This window comes from Sus scrofa, chromosome 4, assembly GCF_054392235.1.
Source record: "Sus scrofa isolate SSC_HxYL_T2T_F1_AM1 chromosome 4, Sscrofa_HxYL_maternal_Yorkshire_Landrace_v2.0, whole genome shotgun sequence".
Taxonomy (NCBI): Eukaryota; Metazoa; Chordata; class Mammalia; order Artiodactyla; family Suidae; genus Sus; species Sus scrofa.
In genome coordinates, this window is record NC_139386.1 from 49,438,627 (window position 1) to 49,456,073 (window position 17,447).

The window sequence follows — 17,447 nt, forward strand, 5'->3', positions numbered from 1 at the left end:
CCGAGCTGGCTCAGGGGGCATGGCTGCGGCCTGGGCGCAGAAGGCCTTCGCGCGCCCAATCCTGCTTCCCCGCCAAGGAGAACCCGTGGGGAGTTGGTTTCGGGCATCGGAGACCCCCAGCAAAGCAGCAGGGCCCAGGGAGCCAGGGGCAGCCCCGCCCCGCTTTGCCCTCTGGAGAGAGGAGGGCCGGGGCGAAAACGGCTTGCGTTGCTTTCCTGAGCCGAGGCGCGTTGGGGCTGTTGTTGGCTGCCCGAGGAGATTTTCCCTTTGCACAATGCAGCTGCCAGAAGCTCGTTTTGGGCCGTCGGTGCGACGGGGCCTCGGCGCTGAGCGGCCGAGCTGGCTCAGGGGGCATGGCTGCGTCCTGGGCGCAGAAGGCCTTCGCGCGCCCAATCCTGCTTCCCCGCCAAGGAGAACCCGTGGGGAGTGGGTTTCGGGCACCGGAGACCCCCAGCAAAGCAGCAGGGCCCAGGGAGCCAGGGACAGCCCCGCCCCGCTTTGCCCTCTGGAGAGTGAAGGGCCGGGGGCGAAAAAGGCTTGCGTTGCTTTCCTGAGCCAAGGCGCGTTGGGGCTGTTGTTGGCTGCCCGAGGAGACTTCCCCTTTGCACAATGCAGCTGCCAGAAGCTCGTTTTGGGCCGTCGGTGCGACGGGGCCTCGGTGCTGAGCGGCCGAGCTGGATCAGGGGGCATGGTTGCGGCCTGGGCACAGAAGGTCTTCGTGCGCCCAATCCTGCTTCCCCGCCAAGGAGAACCCGTTGGGAGTGGGTTTCGAGCACCGGAGACCCCCAGCAAAGCAGCAGGGCCCAGGAAGCCAGGGGCAGCCCCGCCCCGCTTTGCCATCTGGAGAGCGGAGGGCCGGGGGCGAAAACGGCTTGCGTTGCTTTCCTGAGCCGAGGCGCGTTGGGGCTGTTGTTGGCTGCCCGAGGAGACTTTCCCTTTGCACAATGCAGCTGCCAGAAGCTCGTTTTGGGCCGTTGGTGCGACGGGGCCTCGTCACTGAGCGGCCGACCTGGCTCAGGGGGCATGGCTGGGGCGTGGTCGTAGAAGGACTTCGCGTGCCCAATCCTGCTTCCCCGCCAAGGAGAACCCGTGGGGAGTGGGTTTCGGGCATCGGAGACCCCCAGCAAAGCAGCAGGGCCCAGGGAGCCAGGGGCAGCCCCGCCCCGCTTTGCCCTCTGGAGAGTGGAGGGCCGGGGGCGAAAACGGCTTGCGTTGCTTTCCTGAGCCAAGGCGCGTTGGGGCTGTTGTTGGCTGCCCGAGGAGACTTTCCCTTTGCACAATGCAGCTGCCAGAAGCTCGTTTTGGGCCGTTGGTGCGACGGGGCCTCGTCACTGAGCGGCCGAACTGGCTCAGGGGGCATGGCTGGGGCGTGGTCGTAGAAGGCCTTCGCGCGCCCAAACCTGCTTCCCCGCCAAGGAGAACCCGTGGGGAGTGGGTTTCGGGCATCGGAGACCCCCAGCAAAGCAGCAGGGCCCAGGGAGCCAGGGGCAGCCCCGCCCCGCTTTGCCCTCTGGAGAGCGGAGGGCCTGAGGCGAAAACGGCTTGCCTTGCTTTCCTGAGCCGAGGCGCGTTGGGGCTGTTGTTGGCTGCCCGAGGAGACTTTCCCTTTGCACAATGCAGCCGCCAGAAGCTCGTTTTGGGCCGTCGGTGCGACGGGGCCTCGGCGCTGAGCGGCCGAGATGGCTCAGGCAGCATGGCTGCGGCCTGGGCGCAGAAGGCCTTCGCGCGCCCAATCCTGCTTCCCCGCCAAGGAGAACCCGTGGGGAGTGGGGTTCGGGCACCGGAGACCCCCAGCAAAGCAGCAGGGCCCAGGGAGCCAGGGGCAGCCCCGCCCCGCTTTGCCCTCTGGAGAGCGGAGGGCCAGGGCGAAAACGGCTTGCGTTGCTTTCCTGAGCCGAGGCGCGTTGGGGCTGTTGTTGGCTGCCCGAGAAGATTTTCCCTTTGCACAATGCAGCTGCCAGAAGCTCGTTTTGGGCCGTCGGTGCGATGGGGCCTTGGCGCTGAACGGCCGAGCTGGCTCATGGGGCATTGCTGCGGCCTGGGCGCAGAAGGCCTTCCCGCGCCCAATCCTGCTTCCCCGCCAAGGAGAACCCGTGGGGAGTGGGTTTCGGGCATCAGAGACCCCCAGCAAAGCAGCAGGGCCCAGGATGCCAGGGGCAGCCCCGCCCCGCTTTGCCCTCTGGAGAGCGGAGGCCCGGGTGCGAAAACTGCTTGAGTTGCTTTCTTAAGCCGAGGCGCGTTGGGGCTGTTGTTGGCTGCCGGAGGAGACTTTCCCTTTCCACAATGCAGCTGCCAGAAGCTCGTTTTGGGCCGTCGGTGCGACGGGGCCTCGGCGCTAAGCGTCCGAGCTGGCTCAGGGGGTATGGCTGGGGCGTGGGCCTAGAAGGTCTACGCGCCCCCAATTCTGCTTCCCCGCCAAGGAGAACCCGTCGGGAGTGGGTTTCGGGTACCGGAGACCCCCAGCAAAGCAGCAGGGCCCAGGGAGCCAGGGGCAGCCCCGCCCCGCTTTGCCCTCTGGAGAGCAGAGGGCCGGGGGCGAAAACGGCTTGCGTTGCTTTCCTGAGCCTAGGCGCATTGGGGCTGTTGTTGGCTGCCCGAGGATACTTTCCCTTTGCACAATGCAGCCGCCAGAAGCTCGTTTTGGGCCTTCGGTGCGACGGGGCCTCGGCGCTGAGCGGCCGAGTTGGCTCAGGGGGCATGGATGCGGCCTGGGCGCAAAAGGCCGTCGCACGCCCAATCCTGCTTCCCCTCCAAGGAGAACACGTGGGGAGTGAGTTTCGGGCACCGGAGACCCCCAGCAAGGACACAGGGCCCAGGGAGCCAGGGGCAGCCCCGCCCCGCTTTGCCCTCTGGAGAGCGGAGGGCCGGGGGCGAAAACGGCTTGCGTTGCTTTCCTGAGCTGAGGCGCGTTGGGGCTGTTGTTGGCTGCCCGAGGAGACTTTCCCTTTGCACAATGCAGCCGCCAGAAGCTCGTTTTGGGCCGTCGGTGCGACGGGGCCTCGGCGCTGAGCGGCCGAGATGGCTCAGGCAGCATGGCTGCGGCCTGGGCGCAGAAGGCCTTCGCGCGCCCAATCCTGCTTCCCCGCCAAGGAGAACCCGTGGGGAGTGGGGTTCGGGCACCGGAGACCCCCAGCAAAGCAGCAGGGCCCAGGGAGCCAGGGGCAGCCCCGCCCCGCTTTGCCCTCTGGAGAGCGGAGGGCCAGGGCGAAAACGGCTTGCGTTGCTTTCCTGAGCCGAGGCGCGTTGGGGCTGTTGTTGGCTGCCCGAGAAGATTTTCCCTTTGCACAATGCAGCTGCCAGAAGCTCGTTTTGGGCCGTCGGTGCGATGGGGCCTTGGCGCTGAACGGCCGAGCTGGCTCATGGGGCATTGCTGCGGCCTGGGCGCAGAAGGCCTTCCCGCGCCCAATCCTGCTTCCCCGCCAAGGAGAACCCGTGGGGAGTGGGTTTCGGGCATCAGAGACCCCCAGCAAAGCAGCAGGGCCCAGGATGCCAGGGGCAGCCCCGCCCCGCTTTGCCCTCTGGAGAGCGGAGGCCCGGGTGCGAAAACTGCTTGAGTTGCTTTCTTAAGCCGAGGCGCGTTGGGGCTGTTGTTGGCTGCCGGAGGAGACTTTCCCTTTCCACAATGCAGCTGCCAGAAGCTCGTTTTGGGCCGTCGGTGCGACGGGGCCTCGGCGCTAAGCGTCCGAGCTGGCTCAGGGGGTATGGCTGGGGCGTGGGCCTAGAAGGTCTACGCGCCCCCAATTCTGCTTCCCCGCCAAGGAGAACCCGTCGGGAGTGGGTTTCGGGTACCGGAGACCCCCAGCAAAGCAGCAGGGCCCAGGGAGCCAGGGGCAGCCCCGCCCCGCTTTGCCCTCTGGAGAGCAGAGGGCCGGGGGCGAAAACGGCTTGCGTTGCTTTCCTGAGCCTAGGCGCATTGGGGCTGTTGTTGGCTGCCCGAGGATACTTTCCCTTTGCACAATGCAGCCGCCAGAAGCTCGTTTTGGGCCTTCGGTGCGACGGGGCCTCGGCGCTGAGCGGCCGAGTTGGCTCAGGGGGCATGGATGCGGCCTGGGCGCAAAAGGCCGTCGCACGCCCAATCCTGCTTCCCCTCCAAGGAGAACACGTGGGGAGTGAGTTTCGGGCACCGGAGACCCCCAGCAAGGACACAGGGCCCAGGGAGCCAGGGGCAGCCCCGCCCCGCTTTGCCCTCTGGAGAGCGGAGGGCCGGGGGCGAAAACGGCTTGCGTTGCTTTCCTGAGCTGAGGCGCGTTGGGGCTGTTGTTGGCTGCCCGAGGAGACTTTCCCTTTGCACAATGCAGCTGCCAGAAGCTCATTTTGTGCCGTCGGTGCGACGGGGCCTCGGTGCTGAGCGGCCGAGCTGGCTCAGGGGGCATGGTTGCAGCCTGGGCGCAGAAGGCCTTCGCGCGCCCAATCCTGCTTCCCCGCCAAGGAGAACCCGTGGGGAGTGGGTTTCGGGCACCGGAGACCCCCAGCAAAGCAGCAGGGCCCAGGGAGCCAGGGGCAGCCCCGCCCCACTTTGCCCTCTGGAGAGCGGAGGGCCGGAGGCGAAAACGGCTAGCGTTGCTTTCCTAAGCCGAGGCGCGTTGGGGCTGTTGTTGGCCGCCCGAGGAGACTTTCCCTTTGCACAATGCAGCTGCCAGAAGCTCGTTTTGGGCCGTCGGTGCGACGGGGCCTCGTCACTGAGCGGCCGAGGTGGCTCAGGGGGCTTGGATGGGGCGTGGGCGTAGAAGGACTTCACACGCCCAATCCTGCTTCCCCGACAAGGATAACCCGTGGCGAGTGGGTTTCGGGCATCGGAGACCCCCAGCAAAGCAGCAGGGCCCAGGGAGCCAGGGGCAGCCCCGCCCCGCTTTGCCCTCTGGAGAGCGGAGGGCCAGGGCGAAAACGGCTTGCATTGCTTTCCTAAGCCGAGGCGCGTTGGGGCTGTTGTTGGCCGCCCGAGGAGACTTTCCCTTTGCACAATGCAGCTGCCAGAAGCTCGTTTTGGGCCGTCGGTGCGACGGGGCCTCGGCGCTAAGCGTCTGAGCTGGCTCAGGGGGTATTGCTGGGGCGTGGGCCCAGAAGGCCTACGCGCCCCCAATTCTGCCTCCCCGTCAAGGAGAACCCGTGGGGAGTGGGTTTCGGGCACTTGAGACCCCCAGCAAAGCAGCAGGGCCCAGGGAGCCAGGGGCAGACCCGCCCCGCTTTGCCCTCTGGAGAGCGGATGGCCGGGGCGAAAACGGCTTGCGTTGCTTTCCTGAGCCGAGGCGCGTTGGGGCTGTTGTTGGCTGCCCGAGGAGACTTTCCCTTTGCACAATGCAGCTGCCAGAAGCTCGTTTTGGGCCGTCGGTGGGACAGGGACTCGGCACTGAGCGGCCGAGCTGGCTCAGGGGGCATGGCTGCGGCCTGGGCGCAGAAGGCCTTCGCGCGCCCAATCCTGCTTCCCCGCCAAGGAGAACCCGTGGGGAGTTGGTTTCGGGCATCGGAGACCCCCAGCAAAGCAGCAGGGCCCAGGGAGCCAGGGGCAGCCCCGCCCCGCTTTGCCCTCTGGAGAGAGGAGGGCCGGGGCGAAAACGGCTTGCGTTGCTTTCCTGAGCCGAGGCGCGTTGGGGCTGTTGTTGGCTGCCCGAGGAGATTTTCCCTTTGCACAATGCAGCTGCCAGAAGCTCGTTTTGGGCCGTCGGTGCGACGGGGCCTCGGCGCTGAGCGGCCGAGCTGGCTCAGGGGGCATGGCTGCGTCCTGGGCGCAGAAGGCCTTCGCGCGCCCAATCCTGCTTCCCCGCCAAGGAGAACCCGTGGGGAGTGGGTTTCGGGCACCGGAGACCCCCAGCAAAGCAGCAGGGCCCAGGGAGCCAGGGACAGCCCCGCCCCGCTTTGCCCTCTGGAGAGTGAAGGGCCGGGGGCGAAAAAGGCTTGCGTTGCTTTCCTGAGCCAAGGCGCGTTGGGGCTGTTGTTGGCTGCCCGAGGAGACTTCCCCTTTGCACAATGCAGCTGCCAGAAGCTCGTTTTGGGCCGTCGGTGCGACGGGGCCTCGGTGCTGAGCGGCCGAGCTGGATCAGGGGGCATGGTTGCGGCCTGGGCACAGAAGGTCTTCGTGCGCCCAATCCTGCTTCCCCGCCAAGGAGAACCCGTTGGGAGTGGGTTTCGAGCACCGGAGACCCCCAGCAAAGCAGCAGGGCCCAGGAAGCCAGGGGCAGCCCCGCCCCGCTTTGCCATCTGGAGAGCGGAGGGCCGGGGGCGAAAACGGCTTGCGTTGCTTTCCTGAGCCGAGGCGCGTTGGGGCTGTTGTTGGCTGCCCGAGGAGACTTTCCCTTTGCACAATGCAGCTGCCAGAAGCTCGTTTTGGGCCGTTGGTGCGACGGGGCCTCGTCACTGAGCGGCCGACCTGGCTCAGGGGGCATGGCTGGGGCGTGGTCGTAGAAGGACTTCGCGTGCCCAATCCTGCTTCCCCGCCAAGGAGAACCCGTGGGGAGTGGGTTTCGGGCATCGGAGACCCCCAGCAAAGCAGCAGGGCCCAGGGAGCCAGGGGCAGCCCCGCCCCGCTTTGCCCTCTGGAGAGTGGAGGGCCGGGGGCGAAAACGGCTTGCGTTGCTTTCCTGAGCCAAGGCGCGTTGGGGCTGTTGTTGGCTGCCCGAGGAGACTTTCCCTTTGCACAATGCAGCTGCCAGAAGCTCGTTTTGGGCCGTTGGTGCGACGGGGCCTCGTCACTGAGCGGCCGAACTGGCTCAGGGGGCATGGCTGGGGCGTGGTCGTAGAAGGCCTTCGCGCGCCCAAACCTGCTTCCCCGCCAAGGAGAACCCGTGGGGAGTGGGTTTCGGGCATCGGAGACCCCCAGCAAAGCAGCAGGGCCCAGGGAGCCAGGGGCAGCCCCGCCCCGCTTTGCCCTCTGGAGAGCGGAGGGCCTGAGGCGAAAACGGCTTGCCTTGCTTTCCTGAGCCGAGGCGCGTTGGGGCTGTTGTTGGCTGCCCGAGGAGACTTTCCCTTTGCACAATGCAGCGGCCAGAAGCTCGTTTTGGGCCGTCGGTGCGACGGGGCCTCGGCGCTGAGCGGCCGAGATGGCTCAGGCAGCATGGCTGCGGCCTGGGCGCAGAAGGCCTTCGCGCGCCCAATCCTGCTTCCCCGCCAAGGAGAACCCGTGGGGAGTGGGGTTCGGGCACCGGAGACCCCCAGCAAAGCAGCAGGGCCCAGGGAGCCAGGGGCAGCCCCGCCCCGCTTTGCCCTCTGGAGAGCGGAGGGCCAGGGCGAAAACGGCTTGCGTTGCTTTCCTGAGCCGAGGCGCGTTGGGGCTGTTGTTGGCTGCCCGAGAAGATTTTCCCTTTGCACAATGCAGCTGCCAGAAGCTCGTTTTGGGCCGTCGGTGCGATGGGGCCTTGGCGCTGAACGGCCGAGCTGGCTCATGGGGCATTGCTGCGGCCTGGGCGCAGAAGGCCTTCCCGCGCCCAATCCTGCTTCCCCGCCAAGGAGAACCCGTGGGGAGTGGGTTTCGGGCATCAGAGACCCCCAGCAAAGCAGCAGGGCCCAGGATGCCAGGGGCAGCCCCGCCCCGCTTTGCCCTCTGGAGAGCGGAGGCCCGGGTGCGAAAACTGCTTGAGTTGCTTTCTTAAGCCGAGGCGCGTTGGGGCTGTTGTTGGCTGCCGGAGGAGACTTTCCCTTTCCACAATGCAGCTGCCAGAAGCTCGTTTTGGGCCGTCGGTGCGACGGGGCCTCGGCGCTAAGCGTCCGAGCTGGCTCAGGGGGTATGGCTGGGGCGTGGGCCTAGAAGGTCTACGCGCCCCCAATTCTGCTTCCCCGCCAAGGAGAACCCGTCGGGAGTGGGTTTCGGGTACCGGAGACCCCCAGCAAAGCAGCAGGGCCCAGGGAGCCAGGGGCAGCCCCGCCCCGCTTTGCCCTCTGGAGAGCAGAGGGCCGGGGGCGAAAACGGCTTGCGTTGCTTTCCTGAGCCTAGGCGCATTGGGGCTGTTGTTGGCTGCCCGAGGATACTTTCCCTTTGCACAATGCAGCCGCCAGAAGCTCGTTTTGGGCCTTCGGTGCGACGGGGCCTCGGCGCTGAGCGGCCGAGTTGGCTCAGGGGGCATGGATGCGGCCTGGGCGCAAAAGGCCGTCGCACGCCCAATCCTGCTTCCCCTCCAAGGAGAACACGTGGGGAGTGAGTTTCGGGCACCGGAGACCCCCAGCAAGGACACAGGGCCCAGGGAGCCAGGGGCAGCCCCGCCCCGCTTTGCCCTCTGGAGAGCGGAGGGCCGGGGGCGAAAACGGCTTGCGTTGCTTTCCTGAGCTGAGGCGCGTTGGGGCTGTTGTTGGCTGCCCGAGGAGACTTTCCCTTTGCACAATGCAGCTGCCAGAAGCTCATTTTGTGCCGTCGGTGCGACGGGGCCTCGGTGCTGAGCGGCCGAGCTGGCTCAGGGGGCATGGTTGCAGCCTGGGCGCAGAAGGCCTTCGCGCGCCCAATCCTGCTTCCCCGCCAAGGAGAACCCGTGGGGAGTGGGTTTCGGGCACCGGAGACCCCCAGCAAAGCAGCAGGGCCCAGGGAGCCAGGGGCAGCCCCGCCCCACTTTGCCCTCTGGAGAGCGGAGGGCCGGAGGCGAAAACGGCTAGCGTTGCTTTCCTAAGCCGAGGCGCGTTGGGGCTGTTGTTGGCCGCCCGAGGAGACTTTCCCTTTGCACAATGCAGCTGCCAGAAGCTCGTTTTGGGCCGTCGGTGCGACGGGGCCTCGTCACTGAGCGGCCGAGGTGGCTCAGGGGGCTTGGATGGGGCGTGGGCGTAGAAGGACTTCACACGCCCAATCCTGCTTCCCCGACAAGGATAACCCGTGGCGAGTGGGTTTCGGGCATCGGAGACCCCCAGCAAAGCAGCAGGGCCCAGGGAGCCAGGGGCAGCCCCGCCCCGCTTTGCCCTCTGGAGAGCGGAGGGCCAGGGCGAAAACGGCTTGCATTGCTTTCCTAAGCCGAGGCGCGTTGGGGCTGTTGTTGGCCGCCCGAGGAGACTTTCCCTTTGCACAATGCAGCTGCCAGAAGCTCGTTTTGGGCCGTCGGTGCGACGGGGCCTCGGCGCTAAGCGTCTGAGCTGGCTCAGGGGGTATTGCTGGGGCGTGGGCCCAGAAGGCCTACGCGCCCCCAATTCTGCCTCCCCGTCAAGGAGAACCCGTGGGGAGTGGGTTTCGGGCACTTGAGACCCCCAGCAAAGCAGCAGGGCCCAGGGAGCCAGGGGCAGCCCCGCCCCGCTTTGCCCTCTTGAGAGCGGAGGGCCAGGGCGAAAACGGCTTGCGTTGCTTTCCTGAGCCGAGGCGCGTTGGGGCTGTTGTTTGCTGCCCGAGGAGATTTTCCCTTTGCACAATGCAGCTACCAGAAGCTCGTTTTGTCCGTCGGTGCGAAGGGGCCTCGGCGCTGAGCGGCCGATGAGGCTCAGGGGGCATGGCTGCGGCCTGGGCGCAGAAGGCCTTCGCGCGCCCAATCCTGCTTCCCCGCCAAGGAGAACCCGTGGCGAGTGGGTTTCGGGCTTCGGAGATCACCAGCAAAGCAGCAGGCCCCAGGGAGCCAGGGGCAGCCCCGCCCCGCTTTGCCCTCTGGAGAGAGGAGGGCCGGGGGCGAAAACGGCTTGCGTTGCTTTCATGAGTCGAGGCGCGTTGGGGCTGTTGTTGGCTGCCCGAGGAGACTTTCCCTTTGCAGAATGCAGCCGCCAGAAGCTCGTTTTGGGCCGTCGGTGCGACAGGGCCTCGTCACTGAGCGGCCGAGCTGGCTCAGGTGGCATGGCTGCGGCCTGGGCGCATAAGGCCTTCGCGGGCCCAATCCTGCTTCCCAGCCAAGGAGAACCCGTGGGGAGTGGGTTTCGGGCACCGGAGACCCCCAGCAAATCAGCAGGGCCCAGGAAGCCAGGGGCAGACCCGCCCCGCTTGGCCCTCTGGAGAGCAGAGGGCCGGGGGCGAAATCGGCTTGCGTTGCTTTCCTAAGCCGAGGCGCGTTGGGGCTCTGGTTGGCTGCCCGAGGAGACTTTCCCTTTGCAGAATGCAGCCGCCAGAAACTCGTTTTGGGCCGTCTGTGAGACGGGGCCTCGGCGTTGAGCGGCCGAGGTGGCTCAGGGGGCATGGTTGGGGCGTGGGCCCAGAAGGCCTTCGCGCGCCCAATCCTGCTTCCCCGCCAAGGAGAACCCGTGGGGAGTGGGTTTCGGGCATCGGAGACCCCCAGCAAAGCAGCAGGGCCCAGGGAGCCAGGGGCAGCCCCGCCCCGCTTTGCCCTCTTGAGAGCGGAGGGCCGGGGGCGAAAACGGCTTGCGTTGCTTTCCTGAGCCGAGGCGCGTTGGGGCTGTTGTTGGCTGCCCGAGGAGACTTTCCCTTTGCACAATGCAGCTGCCAGAAGCTCGTTTTGGCCCGTCGGTGCGACGGGGCCTCGTCACTGAGCGGCCGAGTTGGCTCAGTGGGCATGGCTGGGGCGTGGGCGTAGAAGGCCTTCGCGCGCCCAATTCTGCTTCCCCCCCAAGGAGAACCCGTAGGGAGTGGGTTTCTGGCACCTGAGACCCCCAGCAAAGCAGCAGGGCCCAGGGAGCCAGGGGCAGCCCCGCCCCGCTTTGCCCTCTGGAGAGCGGAGGGCCAGGGCGAAAACGGCTTGCGTTGCTTTCCTGAGCCGAGGCGCGTTGGGGCTGTTGTTGGCTGCCCGAGGAGACTTTCCCTTTGCACAATGCCCCTGCCAGAAGCTCATTTTGGGCCGTCGGTGTGATGGGGCCTCGGCGCTGAGCGGCCGAGCTGGCTCATGGGGCATTGCTGCGGCCTGGGCGCAGAAGGCCTTCGCGCGCCCAATCCTGCTTCCCCGCCAAGGAGAACCCGTGGGGAGTGGGTTTCAGGCATCGGAGACCCCCAGCAAAGCAGCAGGGCCCAGGATGCCAGGGGCAGCCCCGCCCCGCTTTGCCCTCTGGAGAGCGGAGGCCCGGGTGCGAAAACGGCTTGCGTTGCTTTCTTAAGCCGAGGCGCGTTGGGGCTGTTGTTGGCTGCCGGAGGAGACTTTCCCTTTGCACAATGCAGCTGCCAGAAGCTCGTTTTGGGCCGTCGGTGCGACGGGGCCTCGGCGCTAATCGTCCGAGCTGGCTCAGGGGGTATGGCTGGGGCGTGGGCCTAGAAGGTCTACGCGCCCCCAATGCTGCTTCCCCGCCAAGGAGAACCCGTCGGGAGTGGGTTTCGGGTGCCGGAGACCCCCAGCAAAGCAGCAGGGCCCAGGGAGCCAGGGGCAGCCCCGCCCCGCTTTGCCCTCTGGAGAGCGGAGGGCCGGGGGCGAAAACGGCTTGCGTTGCTTTCCTGAGCTGAGGCGCGTTGGGGCTGTTGTTGGCTGCCCGAGGAGACTTTCCCTTTGCACAATGCAGCTGCCAGAAGCTCATTTTGTGCCGTCGGTACGACGGGGCCTCGGCGCTGAGCGGCCGAGCTGGCTCAGGGGCCATGGCTGCGGCCTGGGCGCAGAAGGCCTTCGCGCGCCCAATCCTGCTTCCCCGCCAAGGAGAACCCGTGGGGAGTGGGTTTCGGGCACCGGAGACCCCCAGCAAAGCAGCAGGGCCCAGGGAGCCAGGGGCAGCCCCGCCCCGCTTTGCCCTCTGGAGAGCGGAGGGCCGGAGGCGAAAACGGCTTGCGGTGCTTTCCTAAGCCGAGGCGCGTTGGGGCTGTTGTTGGCCGCCCGAGGAGACTTTCCCGTTGCACAATGCAGCTGCCAGAAGCTCGTTTTGGGCCGTCGGTGCGACGGGGCCTCGTCACTGAGCGGCCGAGGTGGCTCAGGGGGCTTGGCTGGGGCGTGGGCGTAGAAGGACTTCACACGCCCAATCCTGCTTCCCCGCCAAGGAGAACCCGTGGCGAGTGGGTTTCGGGCTTCGGAGATCACCAGCAAAGCAGCAGGGCCCAGGGAGCCAGGGGCAGCCCCGCCCCGCTTTGCCCTCTGGAGAGCGGAGGGCCTGGGGCGAAAACGGCTTGCGTTGCTTTCATGAGTCGAGGCGCGTTGGGGCTGTTGTTGGCTGCCCGAGGAGACTTTCCCTTTGCAGAATGCAGCCGCCAGAAGCTCGTTTTGGGCCGTCGGTGCGACAGGGCCTCGTCACTGAGCGGCCGAGCTGGCTCAGGTGGCATGGCTGCGGCCTGGGCGCATAAGGACTTCGCGGGCCCAATCCTGCTTCCCAGCCAAGGAGAACCCGTGGGGAGTGGGTTTCGGGCACCGGAGACCTCCAGCAAATCAGCAGGGCCCAGGAAGCCAGGGGCAGACCCGCCCCGCTTGGCCCTCTGGAGAGCAGAGGGCCGGGAGCGAAATCGGCTTGCGTTGCTTTCCTAAGCCGAGGCGCGTTGGGGCTGTGGTTGGCTGCCCGAGGAGACTTTCCCTTTGCAGAATGCAGCCGCCAGAAACTCGTTTTGGGCCGTCTGTGAGACTGGGCCTCGGCGTTGAGCGGCCGAGGTGGCTCAGGGGGCATGGTTGGGGCGTGGGCCCAGAAGGCCTTCGCGCGCCCAATCCTGCTTCCCCGCCAAGGAGAACCCGTGGGGAGTGGGTTTCGGGCATCGGAGACCCCCAGCAAAGCAGCAGGGCCCAGGGAGCCAGGGGCAGCCCCGCCCCGCTTTGCCCTCTTGAGAGCGGAGGGCCTGGGGCGAAAACGGCTTGCGTTGCTTTCCTGAGCCGAGGCGCGTTGGGGCTGTTGTTGGCTGCCCGAGGAGACTTTCCCTTTGCACAATGCAGCTGCCAGAAGCTCATTTTGGCCCGTCGGTGCGACGGGGCCTCGTCACTGAGCGGCCGAGTTGGCTCAGTGGGCATGGCTGGGGCGTGGGCGTAGAAGGCCTTCGCGCGCCCAATCCTGCTTCCCCACCAAGGAGAACCCGTAGGGAGTGGGTTTCTGGCACCTGAGACCCCCAGCAAAGCAGCAGGGCCCAGGGAGCCAGGGGCAGACCCGCCCCGCTTTGCCCTCTGGAGAGCGGAGGGCCGGGGCGAAAACGGCTTGCGTTGCTTTCCTGAGCCGAGGCGCGTTGGGGCTGTTGTTGGCTGCCCGAGGAGACTTTCCGTTTGCACAATGCAGCTGCCAGAAGCTCGTTTTGGGCCGTCGGTGCGACGGGGACTCGGCGCTGAGCGGCCGAGCTGGCTCAGGGGGCATGGCTGCGGCCTGGGCGCAGAAGGCCTTCGCGCGCCCAATCCTGCTTCCCCGCCAAGGAGAACCCGTGGGGAGTGGGTTTCGGGCATCGGAGACCCCCAGCAAAGCAGCAGGGCCCAGGGAGCCAGGGGCAGCCCCGCCCCGCTTTGCCCTCTGGAGAGAGGAGAGCCGGGGCGAAAACGGCTTGCGTTGCTTTCCTGAGCCGAGGCGCGTTGGGGCTGTTGTTGGCTGCCCGAGGAGATTTTCCCTTTGCACAATGCAGCTGCCAGAAGCTCGTTTTGGGCCGTCGGTGCGACGGGGCCTCGGCGCTGAGCGGCCGAGCTGGCTCAGGGGCCATGGCTGCGGCCTGGGCGCAGAAGGCCTTCGCGCGCCCAATCCTGCTTCCCCGCCAAGGAGAACCCGTGGGGAGTGGGTTTCGGGCACCGGAGACCCCCAGCAAAGCAGCAGGGCCCAGGGAGCCAGGGGCAGCCCCGCCCCGCTTTGCCCTCTGGAGAGCGGAGGGCCGGAGGCGAAAACGGCTTGCGGTGCTTTCCTAAGCCGAGGCGCGTTGGGGCTGTTGTTGGCCGCCCGAGGAGACTTTCCCGTTGCACAATGCAGCTGCCAGAAGCTCGTTTTGGGCCGTCGGTGCGACGGGGCCTCGTCACTGAGCGGCCGAGGTGGCTCAGGGGGCTTGGCTGGGGCGTGGGCGTAGAAGGACTTCACACGCCCAATCCTGCTTCCCCGCCAAGGAGAACCCGTGGCGAGTGGGTTTCGGGCTTCGGAGATCACCAGCAAAGCAGCAGGGCCCAGGGAGCCAGGGGCAGCCCCGCCCCGCTTTGCCCTCTGGAGAGCGGAGGGCCTGGGGCGAAAACGGCTTGCGTTGCTTTCATGAGTCGAGGCGCGTTGGGGCTGTTGTTGGCTGCCCGAGGAGACTTTCCCTTTGCAGAATGCAGCCGCCAGAAGCTCGTTTTGGGCCGTCGGTGCGACAGGGCCTCGTCACTGAGCGGCCGAGCTGGCTCAGGTGGCATGGCTGCGGCCTGGGCGCATAAGGACTTCGCGGGCCCAATCCTGCTTCCCAGCCAAGGAGAACCCGTGGGGAGTGGGTTTCGGGCACCGGAGACCTCCAGCAAATCAGCAGGGCCCAGGAAGCCAGGGGCAGACCCGCCCCGCTTGGCCCTCTGGAGAGCAGAGGGCCGGGAGCGAAATCGGCTTGCGTTGCTTTCCTAAGCCGAGGCGCGTTGGGGCTGTGGTTGGCTGCCCGAGGAGACTTTCCCTTTGCAGAATGCAGCCGCCAGAAACTCGTTTTGGGCCGTCTGTGAGACTGGGCCTCGGCGTTGAGCGGCCGAGGTGGCTCAGGGGGCATGGTTGGGGCGTGGGCCCAGAAGGCCTTCGCGCGCCCAATCCTGCTTCCCCGCCAAGGAGAACCCGTGGGGAGTGGGTTTCGGGCATCGGAGACCCCCAGCAAAGCAGCAGGGCCCAGGGAGCCAGGGGCAGCCCCGCCCCGCTTTGCCCTCTTGAGAGCGGAGGGCCTGGGGCGAAAACGGCTTGCGTTGCTTTCCTGAGCCGAGGCGCGTTGGGGCTGTTGTTGGCTGCCCGAGGAGACTTTCCCTTTGCACAATGCAGCTGCCAGAAGCTCATTTTGGCCCGTCGGTGCGACGGGGCCTCGTCACTGAGCGGCCGAGTTGGCTCAGTGGGCATGGCTGGGGCGTGGGCGTAGAAGGCCTTCGCGCGCCCAATCCTGCTTCCCCACCAAGGAGAACCCGTAGGGAGTGGGTTTCTGGCACCTGAGACCCCCAGCAAAGCAGCAGGGCCCAGGGAGCCAGGGGCAGACCCGCCCCGCTTTGCCCTCTGGAGAGCGGAGGGCCGGGGCGAAAACGGCTTGCGTTGCTTTCCTGAGCCGAGGCGCGTTGGGGCTGTTGTTGGCTGCCCGAGGAGACTTTCCGTTTGCACAATGCAGCTGCCAGAAGCTCGTTTTGGGCCGTCGGTGCGACGGGGACTCGGCGCTGAGCGGCCGAGCTGGCTCAGGGGGCATGGCTGCGGCCTGGGCGCAGAAGGCCTTCGCGCGCCCAATCCTGCTTCCCCGCCAAGGAGAACCCGTGGGGAGTGGGTTTCGGGCATCGGAGACCCCCAGCAAAGCAGTAGGGCCCAGGGAGCCAGGGGCAGCCCCGCCCCGCTTTGCCCTCTGGAGAGAGGAGAGCCGGGGCGAAAACGGCTTGCGTTGCTTTCCTGAGCCGAGGCGCGTTGGGGCTGTTGTTGGCTGCCCGAGGAGATTTTCCCTTTGCACAATGCAGCTGCCAGAAGCTCGTTTTGGGCCGTCGGTGCGACGGGGCCTCGGCGCTGAGCGGCCGAGCTGGCTCAGGGGCCATGGCTGCGGCCTGGGCGCAGAAGGCCTTCGCGCGCCCAATCCTGCTTCCCCGCCAAGGAGAACCCGTGGGGAGTGGGTTTCGGGCACCGGAGACCCCCAGCAAAGCAGCAGGGCCCAGGGAGCCAGGGGCAGCCCCGCCCCGCTTTGCCCTCTGGAGAGCGGAGGGCCGGAGGCGAAAACGGCTTGCGGTGCTTTCCTAAGCCGAGGCGCGTTGGGGCTGTTGTTGGCCGCCCGAGGAGACTTTCCCGTTGCACAATGCAGCTGCCAGAAGCTCGTTTTGGGCCGTCGGTGCGACGGGGCCTCGTCACTGAGCGGCCGAGGTGGCTCAGGGGGCTTGGCTGGGGCGTGGGCGTAGAAGGACTTCACACGCCCAATCCTGCTTCCCCGCCAAGGAGAACCCGTGGCGAGTGGGTTTCGGGCTTCGGAGATCACCAGCAAAGCAGCAGGGCCCAGGGAGCCAGGGGCAGCCCCGCCCCGCTTTGCCCTCTGGAGAGCGGAGGGCCTGGGGCGAAAACGGCTTGCGTTGCTTTCATGAGTCGAGGCGCGTTGGGGCTGTTGTTGGCTGCCCGAGGAGACTTTCCCTTTGCAGAATGCAGCCGCCAGAAGCTCGTTTTGGGCCGTCGGTGCGACAGGGCCTCGTCACTGAGCGGCCGAGCTGGCTCAGGTGGCATGGCTGCGGCCTGGGCGCATAAGGACTTCGCGGGCCCAATCCTGCTTCCCAGCCAAGGAGAACCCGTGGGGAGTGGGTTTCGGGCACCGGAGACCTCCAGCAAATCAGCAGGGCCCAGGAAGCCAGGGGCAGACCCGCCCCGCTTGGCCCTCTGGAGAGCAGAGGGCCGGGAGCGAAATCGGCTTGCGTTGCTTTCCTAAGCCGAGGCGCGTTGGGGCTGTGGTTGGCTGCCCGAGGAGACTTTCCCTTTGCAGAATGCAGCCGCCAGAAACTCGTTTTGGGCCGTCTGTGAGACTGGGCCTCGGCGTTGAGCGGCCGAGGTGGCTCAGGGGGCATGGTTGGGGCGTGGGCCCAGAAGGCCTTCGCGCGCCCAATCCTGCTTCCCCGCCAAGGAGAACCCGTGGGGAGTGGGTTTCGGGCATCGGAGACCCCCAGCAAAGCAGCAGGGCCCAGGGAGCCAGGGGCAGCCCCGCCCCGCTTTGCCCTCTTGAGAGCGGAGGGCCTGGGGCGAAAACGGCTTGCGTTGCTTTCCTGAGCCGAGGCGCGTTGGGGCTGTTGTTGGCTGCCCGAGGAGACTTTCCCTTTGCACAATGCAGCTGCCAGAAGCTCATTTTGGCCCGTCGGTGCGACGGGGCCTCGTCACTGAGCGGCCGAGTTGGCTCAGTGGGCATGGCTGGGGCGTGGGCGTAGAAGGCCTTCGCGCGCCCAATCCTGCTTCCCCACCAAGGAGAACCCGTAGGGAGTGGGTTTCTGGCACCTGAGACCCCCAGCAAAGCAGCAGGGCCCAGGGAGCCAGGGGCAGACCCGCCCCGCTTTGCCCTCTGGAGAGCGGAGGGCCGGGGCGAAAACGGCTTGCGTTGCTTTCCTGAGCCGAGGCGCGTTGGGGCTGTTGTTGGCTGCCCGAGGAGACTTTCCCTTTGCACAATGCAGCTGCCAGAAGCTCGTTTTGGGCCGTCGGTGCGACGGGGACTCGGCGCTGAGCGGCCGAGCTGGCTCAGGGGGCATGGCTGCGGCCTGGGCGCAGAAGGCCTTCGCGCGCCCAATCCTGCTTCCCCGCCAAGGAGAACCCGTGGGGAGTGGGTTTCGGGCATCGGAGACCCCCAGCAAAGCAGCAGGGCCCAGGGAGCCAGGGGCAGCCCCGCCCCGCTTTGCCCTCTGGAGAGAGGAGAGCCGGGGCGAAAACGGCTTGCGTTGCTTTCCTGAGCCGAGGCGCGTTGGGGCTGTTGTTGGCTGCCCGAGGAGATTTTCCCTTTGCACAATGCAGCTGCCAGAAGCTCGTTTTGGGCCGTCGGTGCGACGGGGCCTCGGCGCTGAGCGGCCGAGCTGGCTCAGGGGGCATGGCTGCGTCCTGGGCGCAGAAGG